The sequence below is a fragment of the Rhopalosiphum padi genome, chromosome 2, assembly GCF_020882245.1.
Source record: "Rhopalosiphum padi isolate XX-2018 chromosome 2, ASM2088224v1, whole genome shotgun sequence".
NCBI classification, from domain to species: Eukaryota; Metazoa; Arthropoda; class Insecta; order Hemiptera; family Aphididae; genus Rhopalosiphum; species Rhopalosiphum padi.
This window is the reverse complement of record NC_083598.1, coordinates 77,019,639-77,041,323: the sequence shown is the minus strand read 5'-3', so window position 1 is coordinate 77,041,323 and position 21,685 is coordinate 77,019,639. Positions and strand designations below refer to the sequence as shown.

General features: G+C 31.0%; 1 long non-coding RNA gene across 1 annotated transcript in view; it reads right to left on the bottom strand.

Moving 5' to 3' along the window:
* The window catches only part of LOC132921757 (uncharacterized), a 37,360-nt gene that overhangs the window by 14,968 nt on the left and 707 nt on the right, over positions 1–21,685 (bottom strand). The window contains exon 2 of the long non-coding RNA XR_009660946.1: positions 3,544–3,624. This is a non-coding gene — a long non-coding RNA (uncharacterized LOC132921757). The remainder of the gene's footprint in view (positions 1–3,543; positions 3,625–21,685) is intronic.

Sequence of the window (21,685 nt, the reverse complement as noted above, 5' to 3'; positions counted from 1 at the left end):
AATTTGTATGTGGATAGGAATCAAACACAGATAAATAATATTATAAATCCAATAACGTAACAACCGATCCGTTCACGTGTGAAATGTATACGCATAATAATAACCGTTTACATCTTGAGGGAATATTGTTCAATTTCAATCCATCTCAAATCGTCGGAATACTGTTAGTTTGTTACGCAATTGCCCACGAAATGTTCAGTAGTACCTATGTATTAACACGAGTTTATTATATATTATTATATTAATTATCAAGTATTATTGTACGATCGTTTGAGAAAAATTTATGGTAATAATAATACGTATAGGTAGGTAGTACGCAAAATGTATCCAAAACGTCGAAATATCATAAAATATATTATGCAAAGTATAAATTATAGGAAAAATATTCTAAATGGATTTAGTAATATCGTTGTACGAGTGCAATAAAAAAGAACAAAGTCTGAAAAACGAGACATTTCAACAAAATCTTATGACAATAAATTATATGTAAATATACATATATATACATTATATAGGTTTATCGTATATGAATACCGCGTGCCAACAAAAAGTCCGAAAAATACCCATTTGTAAAAGAATTGTCTAAATTACAGTCTTGTTTGAAAATATTCTTACAATTTCGTGTGTAGTGTGCCAATGTAAATTTTCTACTATAGTCTCTGGAGTCTAGATATTTCCAAACGATTTGATTTATATTATTTCATTCGATAGAGTATAGTGTATTAGTATATAATATAGATAATAATAGTTACAACGCAGTTCTTTTTTCAAAGAACACTCATTATTTCAAAAATGTACAAACACATTTTTATAACATAATTTGAAGTTATTATAATATATACTACGTTTTATTCATAAATGACAATTTTATTATATAACGGAAAAGTAAAAATGTATATATATTTATGACATAGGTATGCATATTTTTCTTCAAATTTATTACTCGTTCAAAAATTAATTTTTATACATCTAAAAATTCTATAATAATATTTTTGTATGTTCTTTAATAATTTTAAATTTTCAAAAATATGATTTTTGAGATAACAATGAGCGTTTAACATTAAAACAATCGCCCTGTTATTATATATAGTATTAAGGACTTTATGTTGTGTAAATTATATTATTAAAATTATTCGATTTAAGACACCTTTTATATTGATATGGTAAGAATCACTTTATTTTACACAGAACATTTTTCGATTAGCATTTTCACTACCACGCGTCCAAGGTTTCAGAAAAACTATTTTGAATAAACCTTGTGCTTGGTAAAAAATACTTAAGTCGAAAAACCAATTTACTTATATCGACAGAATTATAGAACATCACATGGTAAAAGAGGAGGGGCGTTATCCTTTCCCTCGGTCTCTTTGATACTTGAAAAACAATATATCTATATTCTCGCTAACAGAATAAATAATAAATAAATACACAATGATCAAATTATTTTATGAAATCTAAATATATTGTTGATACACGAGGATATTAAATACTCGCTCTTCGCGCCGTCGTCGTGACCACGAGAATAAGTGCTTCGAAATGACATTTTATTATATATGCATGCGTACTATTAGAGTATTTCGATCTTATATAGGAGCTACACTGAAGTCTGAAGTGCGTGCGAATGAAAATATCCAGCGGGAGGATTGTTTGAAAAAAAAATAACTTTACAGTGGTTAGGGGAACACTCCTATAGCATTTATATATAATATACCACATGGATCGCGTGCTGTAAAAACGACGACTCGACTCGCGTTTCCGGTTCGTAGATATGTATATATATATATAGAATTGATATACGCGCATTTACGTGTTATGTATACATGCACGTATTGTATGTATATGAAGTTCCGGTGTATGATGTATCCACACGTCGTCCACCACCACTATGGTTATATAGCCTTATAAGCCATAAAGGTCTATACTGCAGACCTATATATTCTCATCGTTACGATAACGAGAAAAACTGTCGTTCGGTTCCGAGGTGCCGTATTTACTTATAAACTGTATATACGACCGCCGTCGCAAATTATTCTTATCGCGTAAACGATAATGAGCGTATTATTATTGTTGTATGATATTATCGGGTTTATTATATACGTACTAACTGTATATCATTATAGACTGAGTGCAACCACTGCACCAAGCACTCCGACTCGCGACGTCGTTTGCATTATTTCACGCAAATGGAAATCGCCGGTATAGAAGAGGGGAAAATAATAAAATGACAAAATACCCAAGTGTATCAGCGAGATACGGTATATTATATAAATTTTTGTACTCGTGCAGCTCCCTATTTTTACACAAAATATATATATAATCATCGCGACGTTTGCGTCCGTAATGCTTTATGGCGCACACTCGCTTTTTCGAGTTATTTTCTTTCTTTTTTTTTTTAAGTGCGTATACACACACATATATATATATATGTGTGTGTGTGTATGTGTGTGTGTATGTGTGTGTGTATGTGTGTGTGTATGTGTGTGTGTAAATGCGTTAGAGGGAATAATGTAATGGAATAACGTAATGAGCGTTCTCGAGTCGAGTCGCAGCAGCGCCGCGTGTCGAAAACGACCGCCCGGAACAGCTGCGTGGCCCTCCGCCATCGCCTCGTCAACAATGAAAACTTTCCTATATAATATAAGCGCCCCTCGAAAGTTGAAAATTACATTGAATAAAAAAAATGCACACTCGTATCACACGAAAAAGAAAAAATTAGTAGATAATATGCATATAGTATCGCATATACTTTGCAATACAATGTACATACATATAATGTACCTATACATATATATTATATGCTGTTTTGGAATTTAATGTGCATTATTGTGAAAAATAGTTGAATTCGTTGCTGTTTGTTGAATAATATATATATATATACATAGAATATTTAAAAAAACGATTCCAAATTTGAAACTTAAATTTGAATGACTTTTTAGTATATAAAATAATACTTAATAAAATTTATAACTTTCAGTTGATAGCAATATGTTGTATTAAACCAATAAATAGATATTATGTAAGCGTGTATACCATATGATTCGTTATGCCAGTATTATTGTCTAACTCAATTTTTGTACAAAATGAAAAAATATTGTACATAAGTATATTATTGGGTCCGTATTTTTTTTGATTTAGATTTTGCTTTTTATCATTACCTAATCATTTTTTAATTTCATATTTTAATATAATTATAATTTTGGTATACCTTTATAACATATAAATCATATAAATATCGAATATCTATTAAACTAAAATTTTATTAGTTGAATAGTTATATAATATGTATGTATAATATAATAGAATATTAATATTTCGTACGATATTTAGGTATGTATATTAAAATTCTAGCAAGAATACATAACGATATATATAGAAAATAAATTTAACTAACAATATAATACTATAAAAACTTAAGTCCCTGTATAGTAAATATAGTCAGAGCGTTTTTAACACTATATATACATTATATCAATGTATTTACGAAAAACTCGACATAATATAATATTATTGTATATATATATATATATAATATATTAAACCTACATGTATTTGTCCGATTTGTCAGTGTCCTTAACGCTTGATGATAACCATTCCTCGGATGATTTCACACTTTTTCGACGGCATCTAAAAACAAATAAATACATTATTTTATTACCCACATAGTTTATACTTATATAGTAAATACACGATACACACGCATATATACCTACCTTGTAATATAGTATTTATAGATATAATAGTAACAATATTATAATATAGACAAACACAGAATAATCGTCCCATAAATATTGGCCCACTCAAAAAAAACGTCACTTAAATCGAAATTCTAAGTATGTTTTTCAAGTATGTGGTTTTTTTTCGGAAACTCAAAAATATGTTTACTCGCACATCTTTCTAGACCAGAAACTGAATACGGACGGCTATTTAAAGAGGCTTAATTTTCCCAGTGGTTATTTAGGGTGATCCGTTTAATCTAGTCATCGCACGTCGTATATATGTATATTATGACGAAAGTATAATCGTTCTCTATCGAAATTAAGATACGCGTTTACAAACTGCAGGTATAAAGATCGCTAGGAGATATTTCGAGAATAATTCGTTTAAATAAAATATAAAATGGCCGGCGTTCAAAAATAAAAAAAAAAAATATAAAAACTTGAATAAGGTCGGAAAATCGCGCGATTTCCGGGGGCGGCAATGCGAGAGTTAGATAGAGAACGACATCACTATACATTTTCCGAGATTTCTCTAAAACGGCTCCATCATCGCCAAACGCGTATATTATATATAATATCCATAGGTATATTATACGATATACGTCGTATACGTACATTGGCTGAAGACAAACCGTGAGTCTCCGGGGAATCCGGGCTGGTTTAAAATTTGCATCCGGTAATTGGCTGGGATTCCACGCGACGCCGCCCGTGGCGAGGAAATGACTACGAATTGCAGCACTTATCCCGCGAAAACGTCTCTACGCTGATAACGAAAGGGCGGTTTCGGAATACTAATACAGTAATACATCATAATATCATACTCGCCCGCGCGCGTGTGTGTGTGCTCGCGTAAGTCGAGAGTTTCGCGCGTGCCTGCCGCAGTACCCCCCGGGGATGATATCTCTATTATATAAACCACGCGACGGATATATTGTCAGGACGGAAAGCGGGGACTGTATATTATATGCGTATAGGACTTGATGTGCGCGCGTGCAGCATTATATGCTTTTCGATCTCCCGCTGGAGGGTATATAATATTATATACATAATAATATAGCTGCAGCGTTTTATCGCAAACGCAGATTCGAATGGGATTTCTTTTCTTCGACCCGCGTAAAAAATACGCGCGTGTATAAGGTTATCGGAGCAGTACAACTGCACCTTCGAATGTATTTATATACGCACGGGTACTTGCATCGTGTACACATCCCGCTCGCTAAGCGGCGGTTCCTGCTGTATATGGTACACGATTATAGTACCCTCTATACCCGCCTTCTTGCGATACGTTTTTTACCTTCACAAAACTATCCACTTGACGTTTGAATACTTGACAAAACGAGCAAAATAACAAGTAGATTTTAAAAAAATTCACACATTAGATCTGCAAGAAACCGGCTGTCTTCCAATCAAAAACAATCATTTTGATTAAAAAAAAAAATTAAAATTAGCTTAACACGCGATTACGCGCGGCTTTCTGATACAGTAGTTATTTTTCGACATCACATTTAAAAAAACAAAAATTTTGAAAATAATTTATCGACGAATACAGAACCACTCGTTTATTATACGAGTGCAGGCGGTTTTTCGGAAAATAATATGCATAGATCGTTATCTCTATTCGTACAATAACATATTATATTACTGCTATAATGTTGTTCGATTCGATTGTTATCGCTTCGATCCAAACGCGGAAAATGAATTAAAAACACTTTTTTGCTTGACGTGATATTAACGCGATACTTATAAAATACATATTATATAGATATTTATGTACATAATATATAAATACGGTTGAGAAATCGGCATCGTTCGTTGCGCAGTGCATGTATAATATATACATTTAATGATACGTTTAAACTCGTCTGCAGTGTATTATCATCATCGCAGTGCATAAAACGGGTGTGTATTATAAGACGTGGCTCGCGGGCTTTTCTCCACTCATTAAACGTTATACCTAATATATAAAAATTAAAATAAACAATGAGCGCGTGTACGAGTTATATATACGCAGATACGTAGTAGGTACCTATGTGGCGTATAAATATCGAATACGAAAGGTATGAAAAAAAAACCGATTCGCCTTTTGGACGAATATTATATATTTATATATATACACACGTCGTTAACGGGCACATTACAAAATGTGCTACTGCCGCGGTGTTACGTACATATTAGATACCATAAAGTTAACGACGGTTTAAAAATGCATAAATATTTACTTAACAACTTTTAAAACATCTATGACCATAAAACGTGATATTTTTAACGACCGACATCGCAATTATTCCGAGCGCGCATTACACACACGCTTTAATGTTATAATAATATAATAATATACATCTATAATTATACCTATATACATCTATGTCCACATAATTATACAGATATAAATGAATAAACTATACGCGTATTGTCTCGGCAGCTAACGGTGTACACTATACCTACATGGTACGTACATACATGATGGTAATAATGGTTATAATAATATGATTATAATACTATGATGACTTGTCATAGCCATCGAGAGCAGTGCTGTAGCTTATTTATTATTGCGTATTTAGAAAAAAACAAAATTTGCGCTCTCTGTAGTACCGCTATAGACACGTTATGAGAATATTTTAGTTATCCTTATCGCCGTATCATTAATTTGATCATAGTTTCGCTGTTGTAAATATTAGATACGGTATATGAATAACCAGCAATGAATAAAATTATTCAATCATTATTTATTCATGAATATATCTCGCATAACATAATGTACATTGTACACGTTAATAATTAATTTTCTAAATCGTTGGTAAATATAGTAGGTACTATAAATATATATGCGTATCATTCGAAAAATAAATATAAATAACTTCTAGCCTTTAGATACTATAATAAATATGTAGACGATTTAGTTACCTAATTGCACCGCTCGAATAATTTTGGCCGATGCATTTTAAGGAAACTGCTAAGTTCGTAATGTTCTGAACAGTAATGTCAAAATTTATAAATATATATTTGTTTTTTGCCTGATTTTAGAGGTTAGACAGTCACCGTCTGTCTAAATATAAAACAAACTTTTACTGATCTTTATTCTACAGCAGAAACAAATTTTAACATAAACTAAATAATATATTATATTGCATACACTTATTTAACTTTCAAAGTAAATTATTAATTGTTTAGTCGGAAGTTAGATGGTTCTTGAGCTTACATGACGATACTATGTCTCTGCAGAAAAAATTAAACCATGCAAATTAAGTCAGATGTTATGAGCATAGACTCTGATACTCACGTTTAAAATAAAAAACTGCAATATTCATATATTACACAGTTTTCGATTTCTTTCTCTCCTCGACTAGGATCTACGTATATATGAGACTAGTCCATCACCTAACACATTAATTATACCACTGTTTATACTCACAAATATACGAACTCGTGCGGTTCTAACACTCTTGTACCTACGCATATCCGTTAATGTGATGAAGCGCATACGCCTGTATGTATGTCATACCATTATTATTATAGTACTCATTTATAATATACTACATTACTTTTTGTTACAAATTTTGCGTTCTTGTCAGACGAGCGCATAAAATTTATATATTTTAAAATACGGTGTTTTTCTAAACTGTCGGTTTGCGTGCTAAATCATATGTATAAAACCTCCATTTATTTCTTAGTATTGTATTTATTATTATGAATGAAATTTTTATTTTCCTTACATGTGGCTCCATCTCACACGTGGTCCATGTCTGTTTTTGTCGATTTGATTTACACATACCTATTATTGTTTATCAGTTACATATTATACGTAGGTAGTGACCAGTGGTCATGTCTTTTGAGTGAAATTTTTAACTGTTCCGGCGCGCTATATTATATGTCGCAGAGACAAAATGGTTCCGGATAAAACGTGACAGCGCGCGGTGCAGGTGCGGTCGCAAGACGATCGCGGCAAACCCCCCCAAACGTTTCGTTATACCCATAATAATATAATAAGTGTATATGATATATATGCACACGCGTATATAATGCGAGGTGAGTCTAATAATAATAATAATAATAATACGATTACAATATGTATAAAAAGAACAAGCACAAAATGTGTGATATGAGTATAATATACGCAACACGTATATATTATACATATATATAGCTACAGCCGTTCTCGTTGAAATATGGACAACTGCAGTCCCTCCCCTAAAATAAGAAGCTGCACGACGGGGAGGGATTTGAGAAAATAAATCTTTAAATTTGTTTTGACGTGCATTGTCACCGTTGGATCGTAAAACGCGAGATCGAGTTCACTGCGTCAAGGGGGCTTGCGAGGGAATCGCAGATAAAAGATTGGCCATACAAAGATTTTCGAATATTTCGGAAGACATTTTTGTTTTCCCTACCCGAGTACGCGCGTACTGAACGTAAAACGATTATACCGGTGGTATGTTTATACCATTATTATGAATATGAAGATATTTTTGGGGTGGGATATTTAGCACACCAGAAGTCACAAGAATAGTAGACTTTACCAAAACACTGAAAGACTTCATTGTAGAAAAAAATACATAAAACCTATTTTTAAACGACCTATTCTAATTGTATATCAATATTTATTAGGTCATATACATGTGACAAATGTTAACATATTATATTATATTCAACTATATAACGATTGATCAAATTAATGATCATTGTCAGGAATATTGCTTTTTTAAACACAAATAGTAAAATAAAATAGCTGAATTTATTATTAATCTGAAAAAAATCTTAATGAATTTTATTATTTTAGGCATGACATAAGTTTTTTTTACAAACAAACACTCTTTAAATACTCTAATAATATTAAATAAAAGATTTTTGAAACGGCATTAGTACAAAATGTTTTCGAAAGGCGTCGAAACATGCAAAGCATAAGAATTCCATTTCAAAATACTGGTAATGCCTGAAACACGTTTATCCATTTTGGTATATCTTTTCAAACGTGAAAAACGAAAATGACCTAAAATTCCATCTAATAACTGTGCAATAGTCCGTGTTCAGATATAGGTACATAATATAATAAAACGAAGATTATTTGGTCGTCTGACGCCAATCAATATAATAAATATAGGTACTTACATAATATCATACATTTTATACGATCGTTTTTTACGTACAACATTTAGTGCCATTACTACTTGGAAACAAAATAAAAAAAGTATGGTTTCGATGCACTGTCACCATTTGATTATTATTCATTACCCTTAATACTATTATTATTTTATTTTTTTTACTGCTTCATAAATTTATTGCGCATATTTATAATATTATAAAGTGTCAAATCCAAGACAATTTCAATAAATATCCAACACGTTTCTCGGCTATAAAATTTGAAAAAATATACCTATATGTTATTTTTATTCAGATAATTTTCTCGAATTAATTCATAAGATTACCTTTAAGTTATTTAAAGTGTTTATAGTTATATTCGTTTCGATCTCTCAATGTATATTACGATACGAACAGGCACTAATTAGGTACATGACATTTATATTTTATTTAATACAGCATAATGGAAATTATTAAAACTATTTTAAAATAAACATTTTTAAATTTGAACCATATACTGATATACATTTGTTACATACATAATATAAATCAGTATATATTTTAATACATTTTAAATTTTAATACTAAATAATGAATAAGGTTTAAATTTGAAGGCAAATGATTTCCATGTTTGATTATGTTAGAAAATAACTATTTTACAAAAATTTGTCTGTCCTATACTTAAATAATTTTTACACTAAATTTGTACCTGTAAATGCTTTTTATATTTAATGTTACATTATAAATTGAACACAATAGATTTATATGTATTTTACAGTATAAACCTATAAAAACTTACGAAGACAATGCTTTGTAGGTCTATGTTTAAAATTACCTTTAAATTCTAATGACTAGAAAGTACTCACATTGGTATGTTTTATTATCGCTGATAGATGTATCGATAAAATTTTAATTTACCAGATCAAGTTAATTATGCGTTTATCAAAGTTAATTTTAAAGTAAATAATTTTGTTTGTTTTTTTAACATTTTAAACGATTTTCATTATTTATATTTCCTTAAAATCTTAACCCTAATGGTTAATAATGAATATAATGTTTTAATTGCATTAAACACGATGATAAGTATATAATACATAATCGATAAAATATCACAATACCCCTTTATAATATATAATATTATAAATCTATAGTGTATATTTATGCAACCTTTTACACAAGTTATTTAAAGCGCAAATTATAAAAATATTATAATATATTAATTAATTGATTAAATCAGTTTTTAAATTAAAAAAAAATGATATTACGATTATTATAATGTATAACTTTTATAAGTAGATATACTTTATATATAACGGTATATTATACGCAATAACAACAATTGGTTAATGGCAAATAAATCAAGATCGGAATTATTATTGTCTTTAACGAATATTGTTGGCCAATTAACTCAAAAAATAATATATACTTTTTATTGATCTGACCCAAATGCAGTGGTTTAAGTACAATCATTAAGTACTTGGTTTATATTTATGAAATATTTCGTTTAAAGACGTTACACACTGTTACAACTCGGGACAATCGTATACAATCAATTAAATGTTTATAGAACAATAATTATATCAATGAATCCACGCGCATAATATAAGCATATAACAATAATAACGCATATAATATAATATCGCAGTATAAGAATTGCATATATGCTGTACACTCGTATAATGTATATATGTATTTAATACTATATTATTGCAATGATAGGAGAAATTAAGTTTCAGTATTTTTTTATAGCGTGCTTTACGCTTTGTTTTATTGATGAAGACTGCAGTATGCAGTCGTATACTGTCGAAAGTCGTTTGACAAGGCCGTACATAAATACACAGTGTGTCAACGTTTTTAAAACTATAAAATACGTGCGGATTTCCGTATATATGTGTTTATTGTTTGTATATTTCTTGTGCTGTATGGTCAGTGAATTTTATCATTTAATGGGGTATAAATAGACTATAGTATAATATTACAATGTAGGTATATATGAAAACACTGTAAAATAGATATTTGTTATTATTTTTTAGTATAAATATTTTTATAGTAATATATCTATTTTAGTTGTCAGTATTTTGGTTCGAAACGAATGGGAAAAATTATATATTCGTGTTCACAATGCTGACCATATTTTAAATAAATATAATTGGTGAATAATATATAATTTATCTGGTATTATCGTATCATGTATTATATTATGCTGTTTAATGCCACGCTCCAAATTGTACTATTATTATTAGCTAAAGTACCTACGTTGACGTCACATTTTATAAACGTATATACATATATATATACGTTATAACTGAAGTATATAAAATTATATTATCTCGTATTTTGATTTTTAAGTGATCAGTTCAACTGAGTGAATAAACGAATATTCTAAAGCAATAATAGTAGTAAAACATATAATTACTGTTATCACGCAATTACTATAATATAATATATGCGAGATCGGGAGCTCATGATCCATTATCGTTAGACCATTTATGTGTAATAGGTATCTGTATACTAATTATTTAAATCATTATAGATACTCATCAAAACCCGCTGCCACGTGCACGAGAATAAACACTAAATCATGACTTTTGTCGATCATATAGGTAGGTACACCACTCACGATATCCTATCACCACCACCACCACCGCAGTAGTATATAATAAGGAAACGAAAATGTACAGTAGTTATAACTACTATTTATATATATACGTTTCGTGTTGCGGTGGAAATTATAGCATGTATAGTACATTGTACCCACTCGTAATACAATATAAATGGTAGCCGTCGGTTTGTGCTCCTACTACTGCTGCTGTTACGGGCACGTGAAACTCATTTCGTTTCGGTCGAACGACCATCGAAAGTCGTCTAGTCATCAGACTGGAAAAAGGGCCGCGCCAGGCATACGCGCGTATATATTATTATTATTATTATTATCAACGCACGACGATGTAATACGTATAATATATGTGATGCATACCTATATGTATAAAATAGCAGGGGTATATGTTTAATATATAACGTCGGCGAAGGGTGGAGAGAGAGATTTGACTATTCGAGGGTGAAAGGGTGCGAGAGGGTACTTTCGAAGAGGGTTACAATAAATGTACATACGCGATGCAGCAGCGTGCTCTCCTCTCCCCAAACGACGACATTTCCGAAAACGCCCAGTTTTTTTTTTTTTGAACTCCTCTGAACACACACGACACACGTATATATTATATATATATACCTAACCCATCTACCTTTATTCACATGTACGTGCGCTTTTCCATCGAGGGAAAATCGGTCGAGCTTATAAGCCCCTCACTAACTTCGATTGTTTTGCTGCTGCACGGAAATACGACCGAATTTGTCGTGCGCACACTCTTTTATATATATAAATATTCGAGTTTGTGTGTGTGTGGAATGACATACGATATATATATATATATATAAGATCGCTTCAACAATACGATCGCAAGATTATTTTTTAGGATTTTCAGACCCATATATACGTATGTCGTTTGCGTAAATGGCTTCCTCTTTTTCAAATAGACATCGCAATCGGTGACTCCGAACGGTTTTTTATCTTATCATTCGCCTGTACAAGTCTCAGTTTTCGCCGCGAGGCCCGGATAAGATTTTTGTTCGAGGACATTTATTTTGTTGTATTTTTTTTTTCAAAAGTAACGCGAGAGAAAAACTGTGTATATAACATATACTGCATATAAAGAACAGAGAAAGAAAAATTTTGTCATCAACCATTTGATACGAAAATGTATCATACACAAATCATAATTTCTATATTTTCTATATAGTATGTCGTTTGCGCTTATATGGACAACATCTATAAAAAAAAAATATGTACTTATTTCATGTTATTTCGCTCAATATTGGTGGACGGCGTGATATAATGGTATCCCAATCTTCCTAAGGACTGATTAAGGCTTTAGCGGCAACAAAATCGATTCCTTTAGTATACTCAACCTATATGTTCACGAATTAAACATTATTCTCTTACTTTACTCATGTCAACACGAAACGGACATCCGATTTCTCTCTTTTTTCTTGATGTCTATACATACACACACACACACACACACACAATTTTTTTTACCAGAATTAACTGTTGTATACCTTTATATTTTTCCAAAATTCAAGCACTCTTCCGTGTTTTATCGCATTCCACTTATTATAACCATATCCAATACAATTAATAGTTTAAATAAATTCCTTTATAACTTAATTTCAGTTTTTATCTCCTTTATATAACCATTTTATCAGTGTTAAATTATGTATTTTATATATTCAAATAAATCGTTTATAAAATGATTTATGAAATGGATTAGCTTTTCGTTCATATCGCTTTGAATATTTTATGTTATGTTACATTTTACTAAGACATAAGTTGTCTGTCTAAGAGCAGAGTTTGATTGAACGTGATATTTAATTCGACTAGCTCTAAAAGGACCGAATAACGAGTTTACATATAATATATATTATTACATTTAAAGAACGGGTGATTACGTTATATCATTTACACAAAAGTAATATAATTTTTGGAAAAATGTAAAACGAGCTAAATGTATACGCATATACTGTAGTCGTCGATCGATCGAAACATCTGTGCCGAAAATTAAAAGCTATATAATAATTTATTAGATGCTCAATATGGTAATTATTTAAGGCGTCTGAAAGTAATTGTCCACTCCTTAAATAATAGCTTCAATTCCTTAACATCGTATGGTGCATTACACATAGGTACTATGCGGACACGTTATAATTACGATTGTAAGATCGATACATTATAACAATACATAGTAAAAACAATGATCATTTCGACATATGAAATTGTAATTTTTTTACGCACACGGCCCATACACCCGTACACTATACAATATGCAAGTATATGCAACAATAAACCATAAAGCCCACCAGCCATGTGTGTATATTTTATTGTTTTATTTATGTGTATATATATCGCACCGTCATATCTATAACATTTGTATAGTAATGTATCGTTGCAAATCGAAACAGTTTTTATTAAATTCTTCGGCTCTGCAGCAGCTACGCGTTTTGACTGAACATATATTTGTTTTATATTATTATTATGTGAGTACGACGCATTTTGAAGTTTCAAAGTTTATACAATACGTGCGTGTATGTGTGTGCGCCTGTGTATATGTGTAGTTCTCGCTCGTCGACGGGATTATATTAAATAATATACGCAAAAGCTGTCGCCGTACGTCCCTCAGTAATATAATTTATATAATGAGAGTTTGGAGAAATATATTATACTTATACAGACGTATATGTTATATTAAAGCCAGTACGAATAATGCGGAACGAATTTCGTTAGTTTTCAAAGAATTTCTTCGGAATTAAAGTTTCGCCAAGTTCCCTTGTATATACACTACAGCGCACCATTATACTGAAACAGGGGCAATTCCTATATATATATATGAGCGCTATTCGCCACGATGTCTTTCAATACATTATTCCGAGTCAGTCTCGAACTTATAAATATATATCAAAGTGATGTGTGTATGTGTGTGCACAGACGAGTCGAATAACCTAATGGAGTGTGTATATTGATGATTTTCCCGAGTGGTTTATAAATTATACGGGCGCCCGACTTCGGACAAAGTGTTTTAAATCTGTGTACGAAAAATAGTTTATTTCGACCCGGGTTATTCTTCCACGCCCACGATCGTAGTCTCACGGCAGTGAAATAAGTATAATATATGTTTTATACCTATACCTATTGGTATACTGCAAAGTTCTTCGGATTCGCAACGTAATAGTAAAATAAAGTAGACTATACGTCGTATATATATATACTACAACACTTTATATAAAGTCTAAAAGTCACCAATTGATACTAGTGGACAATTAGAACTTTAGAAAATTTTTAGGAGCCATCAAAATTAGATGTACACGTTTCACCAGACAAGTGAAATAAGTGGATGGATGAAAATAAAAAAAAATAAATTAAATATTATGAAAACCTCATTAATTCATCATTAAAAATGAATTAATAGAGACAGCCATTTTTTGCGTATATATATTATAAATGTAGGTAAATGTATAAAATATTTGTACAAATAACCACCCCGTAAATAGGACATCGTAAAGATCAAACGAAATTTTCAGGACCGACGCCGGTGATAAATATAGACATATAGTACTTACTCAAATGCGAACGCCGTCTGCAGTCACAAACCTGACCTACGTTAGGCGCATATAAAATATAATAGTCGCAATCGGGGTGCATCGTAAAAACCGTTTTTATCGTCTTCGTGACGTCACCGAACTAGCGCAATTTCAGCGTCATTGCAGCACCTATGCCGCGATATTATGAGCCGATATATAAAATTGTGATGCGCACAGACACATAAAATATCACATGCGTAATTTGTATGCGTCACAAACACTGCCACAGGAGTACAAGACATTCACTGCGTTGTTTGTTCTGTCCATTTTATATTATATTATATAAAACTCGCAGAACATACTCCAAATTTAAATTAATAATTCAACATATTTTATAAAAAAAAAAAATATACTAATACAAATCAGTCCTACAAATTAGAACATCTCGTTTTAATTTTAAAACTATACCCAGAATTGTAATAAATGTTTCCGATATCATTTTTAGACGACATGACGTGTCAAAAATATAAATTGTAGAAATAAAATAATTGACAGGGATGAATACCCTATGGATATATTATGATTAATAATGAATCGATTTTCCATATGCATACGCGATTTAATGAGTATTGTATATTAAAGTACCTATATATTATTATATTTTACATCGTAATACGTATGCATATTTATTTCGGTCGTAAAAGTGACACAGCGAGGCTGCAAAAGTCTCGACGGGGCGCGACGCGACGGCGGCGTTTCCGTTCAGAAAAAACGACAGACGATGAAAATATTTCGATTTTTGACACCCCACCATCGTCCGTACAGTAATAATAATACTGTCCGATGCAGCCACGGGGGTCAAGGCCAAACTCGAAAGTATATAAAACCGAGTCGTAAACGACCGACTTGAGTATTTCGCGCGTGCTATCCCATCATACGTGCATCACGAGATAATATTATTACATCAGCAACGATTTACGTATATTTTACTCTTGTGATAGAAGTGTACCGAAACCAAATGAAAAATATTTAATTTTTTCGAGGAGAGGGAGTGAAATTCGTAATATTTTGCGATAAAATATATATTAACACGTACTACGTACATATACAAATTAATATCTACTGAATATAATTTGCTATAATACTACTATCACTGTAATCAACACACATAATGTACGTAAAAATGTAAAACTCTGAAGATCATAGGCTCAAATAGCCTGAAATATCTGAGATAACCACATGATTTCAACAAAATATAAAAATAATGCGAGAGATAAAATTAATTCACAGTGAATAAGTGGGAAATTAAATAGGATCATTGCAATCATCATCATCATCATGACATTTTCGTGGGATTAAAATAACAGTATTGATTCTAAATAATATAATATGTACCTATATATGAGAGTAACATGAAGTAATATGTACTATGGTTATGTGTAATCAGATCTATACAAATAAATAATAATTATAAGCACAAAATATATACTGCGTAATTGACCACTCCGAACATTCCACTGATGAGCAGTGATATTTAATTTGCGTGCAAGTTCTTAACAAAGTGATATAACCAAGTGTAAGGAAATTAAGCTGAAATTTGTGGAGGCGTTGCAGTCGTTGTTTCGAAAAAAAATTACAACCAAACTTTCGTATTCGTATCTTCGTACTATCTTCATACTATCTCATACAATTTTATCGCCCGTTTATTTTGAATGAATACGATACGGAATAATGATAAAGTCTCGTATTTACCTGCTATAAATAGGTATTATACAAAGATAAGAGAGCAGCTAAAGTCTGAAACCGTACCCACAGAAATACGATATCTCGTAAAAATATATTTTACGACGTCGTTCCTATACAATACAATAATTATATTATTATACATATATGCAACTGTATAGACAACCCGTTATTTTATGACGTTTATATTATTCGAATACGCGACGGACGTTTGCCGCTTTAGGTCTTTGTTGTAAGTACACCATTTGTGTTCTATCGATCTCGGTTAACGTCGTAAGTCAAAGTCATAATATAATACGCCGCGGACTATATACATGATGCATGGAATGATATATGTATACCTGTGCCGGATATGCCAGAAGATATCATCTGTAGCGATAAATATTGTCCGCGGTACATAATAATATATACGTATAGGAGGTTTACTATACAACGATTTTGAAAGACCTACAGTTTTCAATATACATATACCTATATAATAAACGTAGGTCGTAACTGTGTAGGTAAATATAAATATACGTATAAGATAAAATAGTTTTTTTCGAAGTCATCGATTAACATGGATTTGACTGTATTGGTATTTAAACAATTTACATTTAGGAATACTATAAGAAAACTTTAATACGAGAAACTCAAATCGTTGAACTACGCAGCTAAAGGCGAAGTAAGTACGGTTAAGTTGGTTAGGTTGTATAATATATCAAGTCGAAACTAATAGGAACTAATAAATGAAAAAATAATAATAATGAAGAATGATTTATTAGTCGTCGTTAGTTAAATTAAGGATTTTAAAGTTAAACTTTTTAAACGCGATATATTATATGGGTTTATTTATCTACAAAATGAAATACTAAAGATATAATGTTCAGTTAAAAAACAATGTATATAAAAATAACAACCTGGTTCGGCTATTATTTTCGTCAAAAAAAAAAAAAATTAAAATTAAACACTTAACGTTTTATTAATAATGTTTTAAACGTTATACGCGATCTCAAAAACGCCATTAGTATAAACTGTATTATTGTACACGTACCCGAGTTTAATTTACAGTTGGCGAACAAAAATGGGATTATTTCCCCCTTTGTTTACACTACAATGACTACCTATTGAAGCAGCTATAATCGTATTACTAAACTTTCGGGGAGAAGAATTTTCGCGTAAAGCAGCGCGATGGTGAACATGGATCTAATCTAACCGCGATAAGAGCTAGTCCCATTGAGTACTACGGACTACGATGTTCCACGTGCGGTATTAATAAACTTTATCCATCTCATTTATACTATGTATAGATATAAAATGAAATTATCGCTACGAATAAATAAAACCCTGTAAGATAAATAATAAAAAATTAAATATGATGTTCCGGCACACGAATCATTTTTTTTTTTTATTATTTACATTTTGATTAACGTTTCTTTGTATAAGTAAATAATATATCAAAGTTTTGAAGAATTTTATAAATTTTAGTTAAAAATACTATCTATAATAATAAGTGTATATCATATCTCAAGTTCATACGAACGAACAAACGAACGAAATAATATGCAATTTATATGTTGTATACAAACTATCTATAATAATGGATTGTATAAAGTATTTATAACTTGCAGTTTAAATGCTCCAAAGGAATGATCTGCAATATTTGTGTAGAGTGTTTAGGTATATCGTATGACGTATATAATATATTATCATTTTAAAAAATCTGTTTTAAATATCGGAATGCAATAGTTGTTAATAATAATTTACGATTTTTGTCATACTAAATATTTTTTACATCTATTTTCTACGTATTTAGGTAATATTTTAATTGTTACTTAATAACGCACAAATAATAAACTCGAATGTCTTATGATTTTCAGGTGAAGGCAAGTTCGGTACGCGATTACGCGTGAAGTGCGCGGTCACGTGTCGGGAGTGAAGTATTCTTATCGAAGTGGGTACCGTGAAGTGATGATGTAGTGTCGCGACATATCCGGCGATTCTATGTGTGTGCCTGCGCAAACGCCGTCCGGAATAATAGGTAAGTAATAATACGAAATTGACTAATTGTTATCGCAAATAGAAAAAGAATAGATTTACAATAATATTATGATAGATATATGATATAAGAAGAAATCTGCTGCAGACCTTCCGTCGTCGCAGCTAGAAAAAAGCAATAGGTGTTCTATTGCCGTGTAAAAGTTTTAACAATACGATAGTATACTAACTGCTAATATAACCGTACAGGTGTGTGTGACGGCATTGATGACGTATTGTCACGTGTGTATAGTAATGTTAAGTTTCAAATCCTTTTAGATTAAAATAAAAAGTACACCACTAGAATACCAGATGTATAATAACATTTATATTCTGTTATTCAAAAATATGAAATATATATTTTCGATAAGCATAAAATATATACGCTGGAGAGATTAAATCAAATGGATTGAGAATAACTTGAATTAAAGAAGGCAAACGAAAGCAATAAGGGACTGCGACTGGACTTTATAAGGTCAAGAGCAATGTTTTCATTTTTCAATATTTTTTTCATACATTACAATGTATATTATATATATATATATATATATATCCAAAATCAAGATTAATCTTAGGCCATCAATAATATCAAGAGAAAATTCGATTCTGTGTACGAACTCGCATAATAATTTTAGATGAATGAGTTCCGGACCATATAAATGTTAAAATAAATTACCACGGGTTATCAAACTTAAATTTTAGATGCAAAAATGTTAACTATGAAATTATAATAATATTTTACTTTTTTTTCTATAACACACTATAAAATAAAAATATTAAAAAAATGTAGATACCTATGAATAATATTCTTGCCATTAAATTTGAAAACTGTAGGTCAATTCACTCTAATTTATACACACTAAAAACCAATAAAACTAAATGAGTTATTATTTACTTTTCGTGTACCTACATATAAATTTGCTAAATATTAATATTTCGTTTGTGAGACGGAGACAACGCATCCAGGTGAGACGTCCTCTTAAAATTCAGATCGTCGGCATATAGATATTTGCATATAACATGTCAGTACCTATATTATATAAGTACTACGTAGGTATTGACCTGATATTGTGTACGATGCACTTTACAGGATGCGAGTCAAATACAGACTTTGATTAACCGCAACTGCGGCATTTACGCTTTATACGTATTATGTATTTATATATATATTATATGAAATGTGTATTATATATGTACATTGACTGCGCGTAAACTACTCCATAAAAACGGTCGTAAAAACGACGACCGACTATTTTATACATCTAGTGCGTGGACTTAGAAAACACCGTTTATAATATTCAAATGACGGTCTGGCTATACGCGCGCGTGCACACTCTGAACGCATAAAACTGTTCTATACGTGTCGTCCTGCAGCAAAATAATAATATATTATGTATATTTATATATAATACTGTATTTATGTTATGTATACACGCGATATCGGAAACTCGCGTGCATCGGCTGCGACTCCTCGTCAATCATCAGGTATATAGCAATAATATTATTTTATATAGTGCCAATACAAACATTATCGACTATATTTCCTTTGCCACGATTGTATGTGTACCTATATATACATGACACCCGTCTGCCGGCCTCCGTTGGATTTGATATAGACTAACTATCTAAGTATCAAATAAGTTACTAAATCTAAATTTCGAGAGAATTTTTGAAAAAATTATAACGAACGAAATCGATCAGTTCTTGCTATTTTCAGTCAATAACAAAAATTAATATCGCAAGAAACCACAAAACAAAACAATTAAAAGTTTAGTTATGTTGGCGTAGAATTGGACGCAGGATAATCTATAAAGTATAAAGATACCAAGTAACTTTATAAGCTATAATAAGACCATTCCCCAGTTGTATGTTTAAATAATTAGATTTTTCAAGGCATTTGTAGACTGTCCTGTTAAAAAATATTTTCTCCCATTTTTCTAAGAAGTATTAAGTAGATAATTTTTTTTTTTAAAACGTAGTTGATATATCGATATCAAAATTTAAAGTATTAAATTTTCTAACTTGTTTTAATTTATTATTCCAAGGATAATATAGCTAGGATATATATATATTAATCTATTAAATATTTAAATATAATATATATCTATACATCGATTTAGAACAGAGTTGTTCAATTTAAATACAATTAAATAAAATGTAAATGTAAACAAACATAAAATGTTAATCAGTATATAATATATAGTCAAGTTTATTAATTTCAAATTATATTTTATCTAAAACCATATTATTATATATTTATATATATATATATATATATATAAATAAATTCTAAATACATCATACATATTTATAATATTATAAATTTATAACCAATATTAAAGACTATAATATCTATAGGTCATCGTCGTAATATTATTAGTAAGTACTTAAGTATAGAATAACGCGACTACCAAGAGTTCAAATTTCAATTCCAGTAGGTAAACATCAATAAATATCCAGCGACTGTATAATCTTTACCTACTCCTTGTAAATAGCATAGAAAATTTATCATTTGTGAAAACGCGATTTTTATTTTTATAGATTACCCGATGTTGTAAGTACCTATATATAATCACCTAAAGTGCATATAAAGTCCTAAAGCCAAGCACATATAATTTTTTTTTTCTTAAAAAATATCGTCCGTGGACTTCTGCAGATAAACAAAATAAACCATCATAACCGTGTCCGGCATCAATTTTCGTTTAGTCTGCAAAAAAATCATGGCGTGACACCGGCCGATCCTTCCATCGTTGTTGCGAAATTTTGTCGACGGCTTTGTGTAATGGTGTCGGCGACGGCGGCGATGGCCAAACCGACCGCCACCGGGCGCCATGCCGGATAGGAGGAGTCGCGCGCAGGTCGCGAGGACAATGGTAGCGGAGCGTACCCCTCGACCTGCCGCCACGACCGGACGACGCGCGCGGACGCTGTGTCGCCTTTCCTTTCTCTCGCTCTGTCCGCGAACCACCCTTGGGGATGACGGGATATCCGATCGCCCAGAT